Source organism: Anguilla rostrata, chromosome 9, assembly GCF_018555375.3.
Source record: "Anguilla rostrata isolate EN2019 chromosome 9, ASM1855537v3, whole genome shotgun sequence".
NCBI classification, from domain to species: Eukaryota; Metazoa; Chordata; class Actinopteri; order Anguilliformes; family Anguillidae; genus Anguilla; species Anguilla rostrata.
The window spans coordinates 2,278,945-2,290,942 of record NC_057941.1 but is presented as its reverse complement, the minus strand read 5'-3'; the positions used below and the strand labels follow the sequence as shown (position 1 = coordinate 2,290,942).

At 46.0% G+C, this 11,998-nt stretch overlaps 1 long non-coding RNA gene across 1 annotated transcript in view; it reads left to right on the top strand.

The window, feature by feature from the left end:
• LOC135262678 (uncharacterized) overlaps positions 1-11,998 on the top strand; it is a 28,702-nt gene that overhangs the window by 11,181 nt on the left and 5,523 nt on the right. The gene's annotated exons all lie outside the window — the stretch shown is intronic.

Sequence of the window (11,998 nt, the reverse complement as noted above, 5' to 3'; positions counted from 1 at the left end):
TAAACTTTTGCTTGCACAAATTGTGCTAAGTGTAGCCTTTCCGTAGAGTTAACCACAGACAAGCACCTAGTATTTCTCACCCTAAAACTGGTAAAGTGTAAAAAACTGTTTATTATGCCAAAGATTTTTATTTTTTTATTTTCGCATTTAAAGAATGTAGACATTATGCAGGCAGAACAGAACTCAGATCATACACAGTAATGTTTAAAGATCTACTCGTGTCTTAAAATGTATTTTACGCAAATAGAAATTCGTATACACTTGAAACGAATGTAAGCACAAAATGCGAAATAAATAATACGTAATAAAGACGAGAAACGCTCAAATGCAGGACATTCGTTTTCATTTATTCATTTTTTTTCAAGAAGAATATGACATTTTATTTCATTTTCAATTAACGGGATTTTTTCCCGTTCGTTTACAAATAATCAAGAAATAATTAATTCTCAATTATACTTGTTGTGAACATAGATGGATTAGTTATAGGAATTAAGAATTCATTGTTACTTGAGATTGGGAGAAATGGAAAATATTACTTTAAATAACGATGTTCGGACATGACTGGATGGATCTTCAGGCTCGAATGAAGGTGATGTTTAAGCTCTCGTGCTTTAACCTTTCATTATCTAACTTTTCACAGAACATGGCTTCTGTATCAAGTAATGTGTTTATATATATATATATGTGTGTGCGTGTGTGTTATAATATTATTATATATATATTAATATATCTCAAATGTCAGAATATTATTGTGGTATTCACCTTTGTGGTAAGTTTATTAAAATATATAAAATTCGGTCTGCCTGGGCTTGTATGCGTGTTGTATTTTTAACTGCATCAGTGCTAATGAAAATTTGACCTCCTTGTTCTTCAGAAGTTGGAGTGATTTTGTCTAAGGAGCAAGACATGAATTTGGCAGGTTGAAATCGAATTTAAACTTGTAAAACTGACGAAGGATATCTTTTGAATATAGTTTATTCAGACATACTGGTAAATCTGCAATGTCTTTAAAACCATTCTTCCGCGGTGTCTCAAAAGCCTCTTCGTCGTCACTTCAGTCGGCCGTAGCTTGAGAATTAAGAAAACATGTCTGCATGTTGAATTATGGAAAATCGAGCTGACCTGAATATTGAGAATTATTTCTATCTCTACACTTCATTCAGAATCATAGAATAGGCTTGTTCAAAGGATCACTTCCCATACATTTGAGAAGGAGAGAAGAAAATTGTAAAAAAAAAAACGGATAATAGCTCCCGTGCTCTTGAATTTATTTTGAGTATTTTCATTTTTATGTAGCCTATGATTTTATTTTCACATAATATAATCAAGCCATTTTTCCAATGTCGCGGAAAACCATGACCCTAAAAGTACAGACCTTATTGTTTTTTATTTTATTTCTATTGATAATGCAACTTTATACCACCATAAGCTTATTGAAACCGCTAAGAAAGTAATACATTTGGTGTTAAAAAAGCAACAAAAAAACAACAAAAAAAAAACATTAAATTGTCAGGCTCAGTATTTAGTCTATGTTCGAAAATCAGAGCAACTTTTTAGGAAAAATGCGCATGTTACATGTGCTATAAGTTTAGTTTGTAAATACAATTTTTTGAAGACAATTTAATTCAATCAGTCTAAAACCTGGTGATACTTATGTTTTAAAAACCATTGTAGCCTACATGCCTATACTTCTCACTGCGAGATGAGAATTGTCCTTCACGGAATGATATGACGGGTAACCCTTGTGCAAAACGAAATTCCACACCTCCAGGTCTTCGGGACTGCCCGCCCAACGCACACACTAGGGGCTTATGCGTATAATCAGTGTTTTTATACGACAAAAGAGGTCAGCACGTATGGGTGTAGTTACACAGTGACATAAATAAACGAATAAATATAAAAGCACCAACAAATAAATCAGTGTTATCCATCCATTTTTTTCATAGGCCTACACAGTAAAATGTTCAGTGTTTGAGTTGTTAATTCAACTCAAATACAGACTACTTATGAGTCGAAATTGGGACTATATATATATATATATATACTCTGTAAGAGTTGATTTAACCCAGAAAATATCACTGTGTGCTTATCATTTTTATTTTGTATTTTCAGCATAAATTTAGGAAATATATAATATATATCAGACAGTGTGAGACTGGTCCTTCTTTCTGGGCTCAGACAGAGCAAAGTGTTCTTCGCCATACCAAAAAGTGAAGGAATAAAGGAAAAAAAAAGTTCTTGGGATCAAAAGTCGGCCTACATCCCAGGAGTTCAACGGGACACGTCCCTCCTAGGGCTCCTCTGGTTCCTTCCAGGGGAGGTGAATTTAATTTCCCAAAAACGCCTCTCTCACCCATTCACTCTTTTGTGGGTAGCGCCAGAAAGCGGAGCAGGAAATTGGGTTTTCTTTAACGGCGAGGACGGAGGGAGGGCATTCGCCGTTCCGCCGCGGGATAAGCCCGGTCTTAGAGCGGTCTCCCGGTCTCTGGGGCCTCGTCTTTATCCGAGCACGAGCGCTTACCTCAAACACTTCGCAGCATCACCTGCGCAGACAATCTCCCACGCTCCCCCGCGCAAAGGTTTGGGCATTGCCTATTTACACTTGAATTTTTTGACAGCCGTGTCAAGATAAGGATTCCGAAGCCTGGTTGTGTAATATGGGGGGGGGGGGGGGGGACTCCAGCTATGTAAAGCCCTGTCATTATGATTTGGGGGTGATTGTTAGGTGGCTCGTATCTGTTGCATGAGAAGGGAAATTTAGAGATTACAGCATCTTTACTGTTGTTCTTGTTCTGATCATTCCTGTTCTTATATTTTTTTTGGAGTCCTCTTAAAATGGAGAGGAAAAAAATGAAACGTTTTGGGGCATGGCCACACTGCCCACAATCAGATAATAATTTCAAAGCGCGTATCTGAACTCAGTCACGCTGCAAAGTCAGTTCCCAGCGCAAAAAAAAATTATAATCATAACTAACTTCATAAGAGGCATCACGAATGGCTGTTGTTATTTGCCTCTTCCCAATGCATGCGTGCACAAGCAGCTCCGACCCGCGTGGATCCATATGAATGAAGCACGCAGCCGGACCAATCCCCCGGGTGTAATCGCCTTTCCTGGGAGATATAAGATAAATACATTTCAGAATGGTTTACTCCCGTGTCACAGGGCCATAATTATGCAGTAAGTGCTATAATTATGCAATGACTGGGAGGTAAGTGCTACCCCGGAGCAGCAGCAGTGTCATTGTCTCCCCTCTCCCGTAAATAGACCCAGAGAATTACCAGTCTGGGGGAGCTGGGGAGATGACTGTCCTGCCTGTGTATTAATTTGTGATGGTTACCTGTACAGTTACCTGTACAGTATTTAAACTGGGGGGAAAAAAAGAAAAGAAAAAAAAAAACACTCTGGGCAGGTGATAGTTTGACTGGACAGTCAACAACTGAAACCGTTTTTCAGTGCAGGTGTGTTTGCGCGTGTGTGTGTGTGTGTGTGTGTGTAGTTTTTATCTGAAATGGCTGATGTACAGAATGATGTACAGGAGCAGGAGGAGGTTGAAGCACTTGCAGTAAATAAACAGTGGAAAAGTTTCACCGCCATAGTGTGTACCTGCTGAGAGAGGACAGGAATTTGAGAATCACTTCGATTCTGTCCAATCATTGTTGCTGTAACACCTGGAAGGTTAAACGGCAGTACAGGTATCTGTATTCATCCTAGGTTATGGGAATGAATTCAAACCCCATTTTGTGAACCTGAACACCAACATATTCCAATGAATTAAAATAAGTCGCAGTAAATCTCAGCAGCCTTTTGTTTGTGAAAGATAACACACTCTGTCTCTGACCTCATAAAAAACCATGGCAATTGTTGCCCCTGTTGCTAATTTCCCAGATCCTGTACACTGTCTGGGAAACGACCTTGCCATCATTTCCTGTACGCCCTCAAATTAATATTACTTAGGCCATACCTGGATTTAGGGATTTTAGAAAAAAACAACCTCAGTACATTCTTCATCTGAAAAGAGGCTTTCGCTTCCTCGCGTTTTTCTCCTGAGGTTTGCCATCCGAGTTTATCCCAGCCTGAGACGCCATGCCCTCCTGTTCTGTTCTCCCAGAATGCTCTGCTTCTTATTCCCCACCCGCTTACATACAGGAAAAGGTGAATGAAGCACAAGATCAGTATAACCCTGACACCTGTTGTTAATAAAATGATTCATACAATAATACTACTATTACTTCTACTGCTGCTGCTACTACTACTACTACTATTGCTACTACTATCACTGCTGCTACTACTACTGCTGCTACTGCTACTACTACTACGACTACTACTACTGGTGCTACTACTAGTACTATGACTACTGCTACTACTACAACAGCAATAATACTAATAATAATAAACATAATCATAAATTATGCTTTGTTCAAGTATCTTCCCATGCTTTACGTGGGGTATAATATTGTTAATTATGACTTCTTCCTTCGTGGTCTTCCTTCCCTGAAGTTTTTTTTTTTTTTTTTGCTGAAATCGGTTGCTCAATAAGAACTTTTATTTTTTGACTGATGGCTAAAGCACACTCTTGATAGATTGCCTTATTTACCCGCTCCACAACATCTGGTTTCTAGCTTTTCTGATCACCGTACACAGCGCCGGGCTTGGCTGTGACTCCCCAGACTTACAGATTTATTGCCAGGGCTTATAGCGTTCGCCTGTGTTTGGGAGAGCACTGGCCAGCTCCGTCCTGCCCAGATCTTCTCTCTGGTCCGCTTCGACAAAAGACGGCTCCTTCTCTGCTCTATCTGCCCGTCTGTCTCCCTCCGTCTCTTGTTATCTGATGCTGGAATGCAGCGAAAATTATGGTAATGTAAATTTGTGTCGGCACAGGGCGAAAACAGGCCTGCGTCGGGGCGCGATCCGTCCTGGAGCAGGACTGCGCATGGCGCTGGCATTGATTCAGGAGGTACAGAGTTAGGTGGGCCTGACTCAATGGCAGAACGGTGCTCAAAAGAACCATATTTTTTTTAGTCAGTGTTGCAGGACCTGGTCCGTTTCCTTACCTCCCAACAATGAGCTCCGAAATGGAGGCTTGGAAAAGAAACGACCTGCAGAAGCCCCGGCTAGGTTTCAGTGGGCTCTGACGCTTTTTTGTTTGCGCTGACAAGAAGATTTATCGCGTAAACATTACAGTTTCAAAAAATACATATTGAAACAATTTTGACAAACAGCGAGACAAAAAGGGGAATGCGGATCCCTGTCACGGGAGCCTGCTCCTCGGGACGGCGAGGCACGGCGTCGGGGTGAATCGCCAGCGCAGCCGGTAGTTTCGCTTCAGGAGCCCTGAAAGCCGAGCCGGTTTCGTGGGGGCTTTGTGCGTCGCCGCGCGAGGGCATAGAACTGTCAGAAACAAAACAAAAAGCGAGCCCGAATGATTAAAACGCTGCCAGAGCTTGCTCTGCGAAAAGGTAGAGTGCAGGTACCCTACGTACACACACACACAGAGTCGTCAACAAAGAGAGTGGAAAACTCTAACGAGACACAAAGATGAATACCTGCTAAGAGACATGTGAATAAATAATTGAAAAAAAAAAAAAAAAAAATCCGTGAAGGACAAACGCGCCTTGATTATGCACCTATGAAACTACGTGCAGATACACCGGTGCTTTGACATTGAAAGAACCCATCTGGCAAATGGAGCGGGACTGACCCCCGCCAGTGGCCGTTGCTAAGGAAGCACATTTGAAGGCTCCTCGGTAATCTCCCCTAAATCAGCCTAATAGGCCATTGCAGAAGGAAAACAGTGATTAAGTATGACTAACTCATTTGGGTTTAATTTGCGAGCGTGTCACTCAGCTCTACGTGTAACAGTTTGAGAGACTGCAATGTCCGAAGATGTTGCAGTCAAACCACTACATGCTAACTTTTTTGTTTCATGAATGGAAACCTATTTGAGTTTGTAACCTTGTAGTTAGCGAACATGCGGATGTAAAACGTGGAACATCCTTCTACTGTAGCACACTGCAGTAAAACCACTAGTCTACATTCTCCTTTTTTTTTTTGCATGAATGGAAAACCTTTTGAGTTTGTGACCTTACAGGCTGTGAACATATTCTGAGTGCAGTGCAGAGGTAGAAAAGAGAGTATCGGTTTACTGTAACTCAAGGTTACCTTGCTGCTGAGATGTAGCTTACATTGACTTTGTGACACTATTTTGGCCTTCTCGCAAAATTTCATAAAATATTTTCCCATGATTTATCTCGGTGGATTTATTGATGGCCAAAAAACAAAAGCAGACGCACAATATATTTATTCAGTGACATATGTGCTCTTAGTCCAGCAACAGTATGTCCACTATGTATTTTTAAAAAATTTTTATTTAATTTTTTCAAATTCCCATAAAGCACTGCTGAACTTTGTTTCCAGGACGGCCATCATGTTTGTTGGAATCAAAGGGTAATTTACAGCGCCGGGCTGCAGCAGATGCTGTCGGTGAGCTTTTTGAGAAAAAGAGACGTAGGTGTAGCTCACATTCCTACCCTGTCAACAAAAGTTATTCAGGAAAAAAAAGGGAATTGGTCGGAAAAGACGATTTATTGCCCCGACCCAGGAATTCCTCGGGCTCCAGATCTGGGAAGGGGGTGGGGGGGGGAGAGAAACGCCGAAGCAATGAACAGCCTGGCGGTTTTATCTTGATCGTCAGATAAAACGGAATCTGTTCTCATAAAAGTGCCCATGGAGAGTCTTTAGCGAGGAGCACTCCACTACCCCCACTTTACGTGCAGGCTTAAAGCTTCTGCTTTCTGATAAAAATCACCCAAACATGGTGTAATTAAGAGGGCCAATAAAAAATTTTAAAAAAGCAGGGAGCAGGGGATTGGTTCCTGGGAACGACCTGGTCTTTTTCTGTGTCGGAACGGCCCAGGCCTGCATCCAGTAGGCCAGTCCAGGTTGGGGGTGGGGGGGTGGGTGTGGGTGGGGTTGTGGGGGGGTGGGGGGGGACTGGGGTGGAGGGGTAGAAACTCTGGAACTCTGGTTAGCCTCAATGCGATGGGCTTCCAGAAGTTTCCCACAGCGGCACACGCAAACCCAGGCCATTGAACGCGCGGGCGGGGGCGGGGTGGGGGCGGCTCATCTCCGCGCGGTGGCGCCGAGCTTTCCGCCATCCCGCGCATCTGACAGTCCCAACGCTTCGCTATGGCAACACGTTTCGTTTGTGTGCCTTCATGAAGAAGAATGGACTGGGGTAGGCTAGGGTTAGACTGGGACAGAGGTGGCACTTCTGCATGTGTGACCCTTTTTTAACAGAGAGAGAGAGACAGATAGAGAAATAGGGACAGAAACCGAGAGAGAGAGAGAGAGAGAGAGAGACAGACACAGACAGAGAGAGAGAGACACAGATATGGAGAGACAGATGGGGAGAGAGAGAGACAGAAACAAACATAGAGAAAACAGACAGAGAAACACAGACGGAGAGAGAGAGGCAGACAGTGAGATGGTAAGAGGGAGAAACAGAGAGATAGACAGAGAGACAAAGAGAGAGAGACAGAGCTGGTGGCCTGGCCTCATCCTCAAAGCTGTGGCTCTTAAGAGAAGACTGGCATGTGGAAGAGCTGTCAATCAGACCGACGGGCTGTCAGGACCGAGCAGGCCTCAATGACGAGGCCCTGGGGCTCTCTCTCTCTCTCTCTCTCTCCCCCTCTGTCTCTCTCTCTCTCTCTCTTTCTTTCACTGTCTCTCTCTCTCTCTCACGGTCTCTCTCTTCTCTCTCTCTCTCTCTCACTGTCTCTCTCTCTCTCTCTCTTTCACTGTCTCTCTCTCTCTCTCTCTCTCTCCCTCTCTCTCTTATTTACCTGTCTGACTGTCGCCTGTGCCCAAACGCTGTTACCTGTCTGACTGCTGTCTGTGCTCTCTCTGCCCCAAACGCTGTGTCTTATTTACCTGTTACCTGTCTGACTACTGTCTGTGCTCTCTCTGCCCCAAACGCTGTGTCTTATTTACCTGTTACCTGTCTGACTGCTGTCTGTGCTCTCTCTGTCCCAAACGCGGTGTCTTATTTACCTGTTACCTGTCTGACTGTGCTCTCTCTGCCCCAAACACTGTCTTATTTACCTGTTACCTGTCTGACTGCTGTCTGTGCCCAATGGACTGCATTTATATAGTGCTTTTATCCAAAGCACTTTACATTTGATGCTTCTCATTCACCAGAGCAGTTAGGGGTTAGGTGTCTTGCTCAGGGACACTTTGACATGCCCAGGGCGGGGATCAAACCGGCAACCCTCCGACTGCCAGACAACCGCTCTTACCTCTTGAGCTATGTCGTCTTATTTACCTGTCTGTCTCTTTTCCCTCGGATGAATCACTGGCGGCTCTCAGCGCGACACGCCCTGGACCACCGAGAGGAGGCAGCGTAGTGTGGGGCTCCTGCAGGCTGGTGGCTGCCTCATCCCAGGCGTGTTTGGATGCTCCCCTTCACAGGCGGGTCTGTGTGACCCCCTCTCCCGAGCCTGTTGGTCTCCTCTCCGGCGTTCTCTGTGCCCTCTCTCTCAGCTGTTTGTGTCTCCCTCTCCGGCTTTTGTCTCCCCTCTCTCACCTGTTGTGTCGCCTTGCCCAAGCGTGTTTGTTGCCTGCTGTGCGTGCTTTGTCCTCGTGCCGACCCCTCTTACCTCTGAGCTGTGTTTTTCTGTCTGCCTTCCCTCTACACGGCGTTCTTGTGCCCCCCTCTCCCGAGAGCGTGTCTGTGTGCGCCCCTCTCCCAGGCGTGTTTGTGTGCGCCCCTCTCCCGGGCGTGTTTGTGTGCGCCCCTCTCCCGGGCGTGTTTGTGTGCGCCCCTCTCCCAGGCGTGTTTGTGTGCTCCCCTCTCCCGGGCGTGTTTGTGTGCGCCCCTCTCCCGGGCGTGTTTGTGTGCCCTCTCCCGGGCGTGTTTGTGTGCCCTCTCCCGGGCGTGTTTGTGTGGCCCTCTCCCGGCGTGTTTGTGTGCCCCCTCTCCCGGGCGTGTTTGTGTGCTCCCCTCTCCCAGGCGTGTTTGTGTGGCCCTCTCCCGGGCGTGTTTGTGTGCTCCCCTCTCCCGGGCGTGTTTGTGTGCTCCCCTCTCCCGGGCGTGTTTGTGTGCGCCCCTCTCCCGGGCGTGTTTGTGTGCGCCCCTCTCCCGGGCGTGTTTGTGTGCCTCCTCTCCGGGCGTGTCTGTGTGCGCCCCTCTCCCGGGGTGTTTGTGTGCGCCCTCTCCCAGGCGTGTTTGTGTGCGCCCTCTCCCAGGGTGTTTGTGTGCCCCTCTCCCAGGCGTGTTTGTGTGCGCTCCTCTCCCAGGGTGTTGTGTGCGCCCTCTCCCGGGCGTGCTTGTGTGCTCCCCTCTCCCCGGCGTGTTTGTGTCTCCCCTCTCCCGGGCGTGTTTGTGTGCCCCCTCTCCCAGGCGTGTTTGTGTGCTCCTCTCCCGGGCGTGTTTGTGTGCGCCCCTCTCCCGGGCGTGTTTGTGTGCGCGAGCAAACCCTGTGTGACTAATGACTCCTCACCAGCTCCCACGTACAGGCAACGAGGGGGAGGGGCAGTCAGCTGGGGAGGGGGGTGAGTTGGGGGTGGGGGGTGGTTGGGAATTGTTGGCGATTATGCGCATCAGTAATTCGAACGCTTTCATTCGTATTAATTATAACTGGCCCCGCCCCCCGCCCCCCCAGCCCCCCCAGCCCCCCCACGCTCATACCTCTTTTGAGAGTTCCTAACAGTAATTTCAGCGCCTCATGCAAAGTTTTCGGCGCAGAGATGCAGGGTGGAGTGTAAGCCACTGCTGTTTGAGATGGGAGGGAGGGAGGGATGGACTACCTCTCCACGAAAAAGTGTGTGGAGAGGGATTTGTACTGCAAACACCTCCCACACCTCTTACCCACACACCATAAATGATGCTGAGGTACACCGTGATGTCGATTAATTCTGTTGTTCCACTCCTTCCCCAGAAAGTAAATTTCATTTTCTTAGGGGAATGAAATGGACTCAGCCTGAGAAAGTTGAATACACTGTTATATTAATTATAGTTGCATGTAGAGGGAATAAACAGTGCGTAATATATCACATTTAAAATGCTGAATCTACTTGTAATGTAGGAGGGAGAGAAAGTAACTGTAATTTAAAAATCCAACTCTTGGAAACAAGATAAGTATTAACAGGGATAAATTCAGGAAACTGTTTGATACATGACTGAAATGAACACACTTAAAATTATTCTACTCTCCAGGTTCATTGTCTGCATCACTTAAATAAGTGATAAATATAACTATGTTTGTATTGGTAATATTTATTCTCGGGTAACTTGAATATGCACAGTATAGCATTTTTATTTTCTGCAAAAAGTTTAACTAGTGTAACCCTACATGCGTGTAGGACAGTATCACTCAAAATGCATACAATTGCTCATTTTCATGTGTTTGCTGTTGACATGCATGTATTTATCACTTTAAGTTTAATTCAAATCTCCACATGAAGAAAATAGCTTGTACCTTTTTGATGCATTTACATATACTTCTGTGAATTCATTTGCTTTGCAGTCTATTTTCTGATACTACACCTTCATTTACTGGGACAAATACAGGACACATGCATGTAGTCTAAAGTTGTTTGAAAAGGAAGATGCTGCAAAAGGCTAAAGATGCTAACGATGCTACTGGTGTAAATCTGGGCACTCCGAGCTGCCTGGACTTCAGGAGGTCTAAACTGAGAGACAGACGATGGCCTCAGTGTTATGCTCAGAAATTAGCGCCCCCCCCCCCCACCAAGAGGACTCCTTGCATTTGCTCTTTGCCGTGTAAAGCTAGCAGCTGTGGGTTGCCTAAATTGTTTAGTTCATGTTGAACTCCTGGCATCGCTAAAATCTCAGGGCGATATTTCAGGCCAAAGTGGCTCCTCTCCGGTCTGACAGGCTTTGATCAGCGCAGTGCAGGGTGTCTCTGTCTGTGCAAAACCCCAGGACTGATTACTGAAGGTCAGATCAGGGGATTAGAGTGCTCTGTGGTTTCCCCTGTCATAGTGCTGCAGACTTCCCCTTCTGCATCATTCCAATTTCCCTACTGCAGCATTCCCATTCCCCTTCTGCAGTATTCCAATTTCCCTACTGCAGCATTCCCATTCCTCTACTGCAGCATTCCCATTCCCCTTCTGCAGCATTCCAATTTCACTACTGCAGCATTCCATTCCCCTACTGCAGCATTCCCATTCCCCTTCTGCAGCATTCCCATTTCCCTACTGCAGCATTCCCATTCCCCTTCTGCAGTATTCCCATTCCCGTTCTCCAGCATTCCCATTCACTTACTGCTGCATTCCCATTCCCTGACTGCAGCATTCCTATTCCCCTTCTGCAGCATTCCCATTCCCCTACTGCAGCATTCCCATTCCCCTTCTGCAGTATTCCCATTCCCTTTCTCCAGCATTCCCATTCACTTACTGCTACATTCCCATTCCCTGACTGCAGCATTCCCATTCCCCTTCTGCAGTATTCCAATTTTCCTACTGCAGCATTCCCATTCCTCTACTCCACCATTCCCATTCCCCTTCTGCAGCATTCCAATTTCCCTACTGCAGCATTCCCATTCCCCTACTGCAGCATTCCCATTCCCCTACTGCAGCATTCCCATTCCCCTTCTGCAGTATTCCCATTCCCTTTCTCCAGCATTCCCATTCACTTACTGCTGCATTTCCATTCCCTGACTGCAGCATTCCCATCCACCTCCTATGTTATATAGATGTAATATATAATATATAAATGGAAGGACATGTAGCTGGGATATTGCCTTGTTATGCCATGTGCAGCTTGTTTTTAGATGAACACTTGCGTGTGTGAGTTGCGTGTGTGAGCCGGTGTGTGTGAGCTGCGTGTGTGAGTTGCGTGTGTGAGCCGGTGTTTTTGGCTTCTCCGGGCCTGGAGGATGTGGAGCCCAGCACAGCTGTGCGGGACGGTGGCTCGGGGTCACCCGGCAGGTTCGGGGGGCCCTGCGGTGTGATGTGCTCCAGAGTTCACAGGCTAGG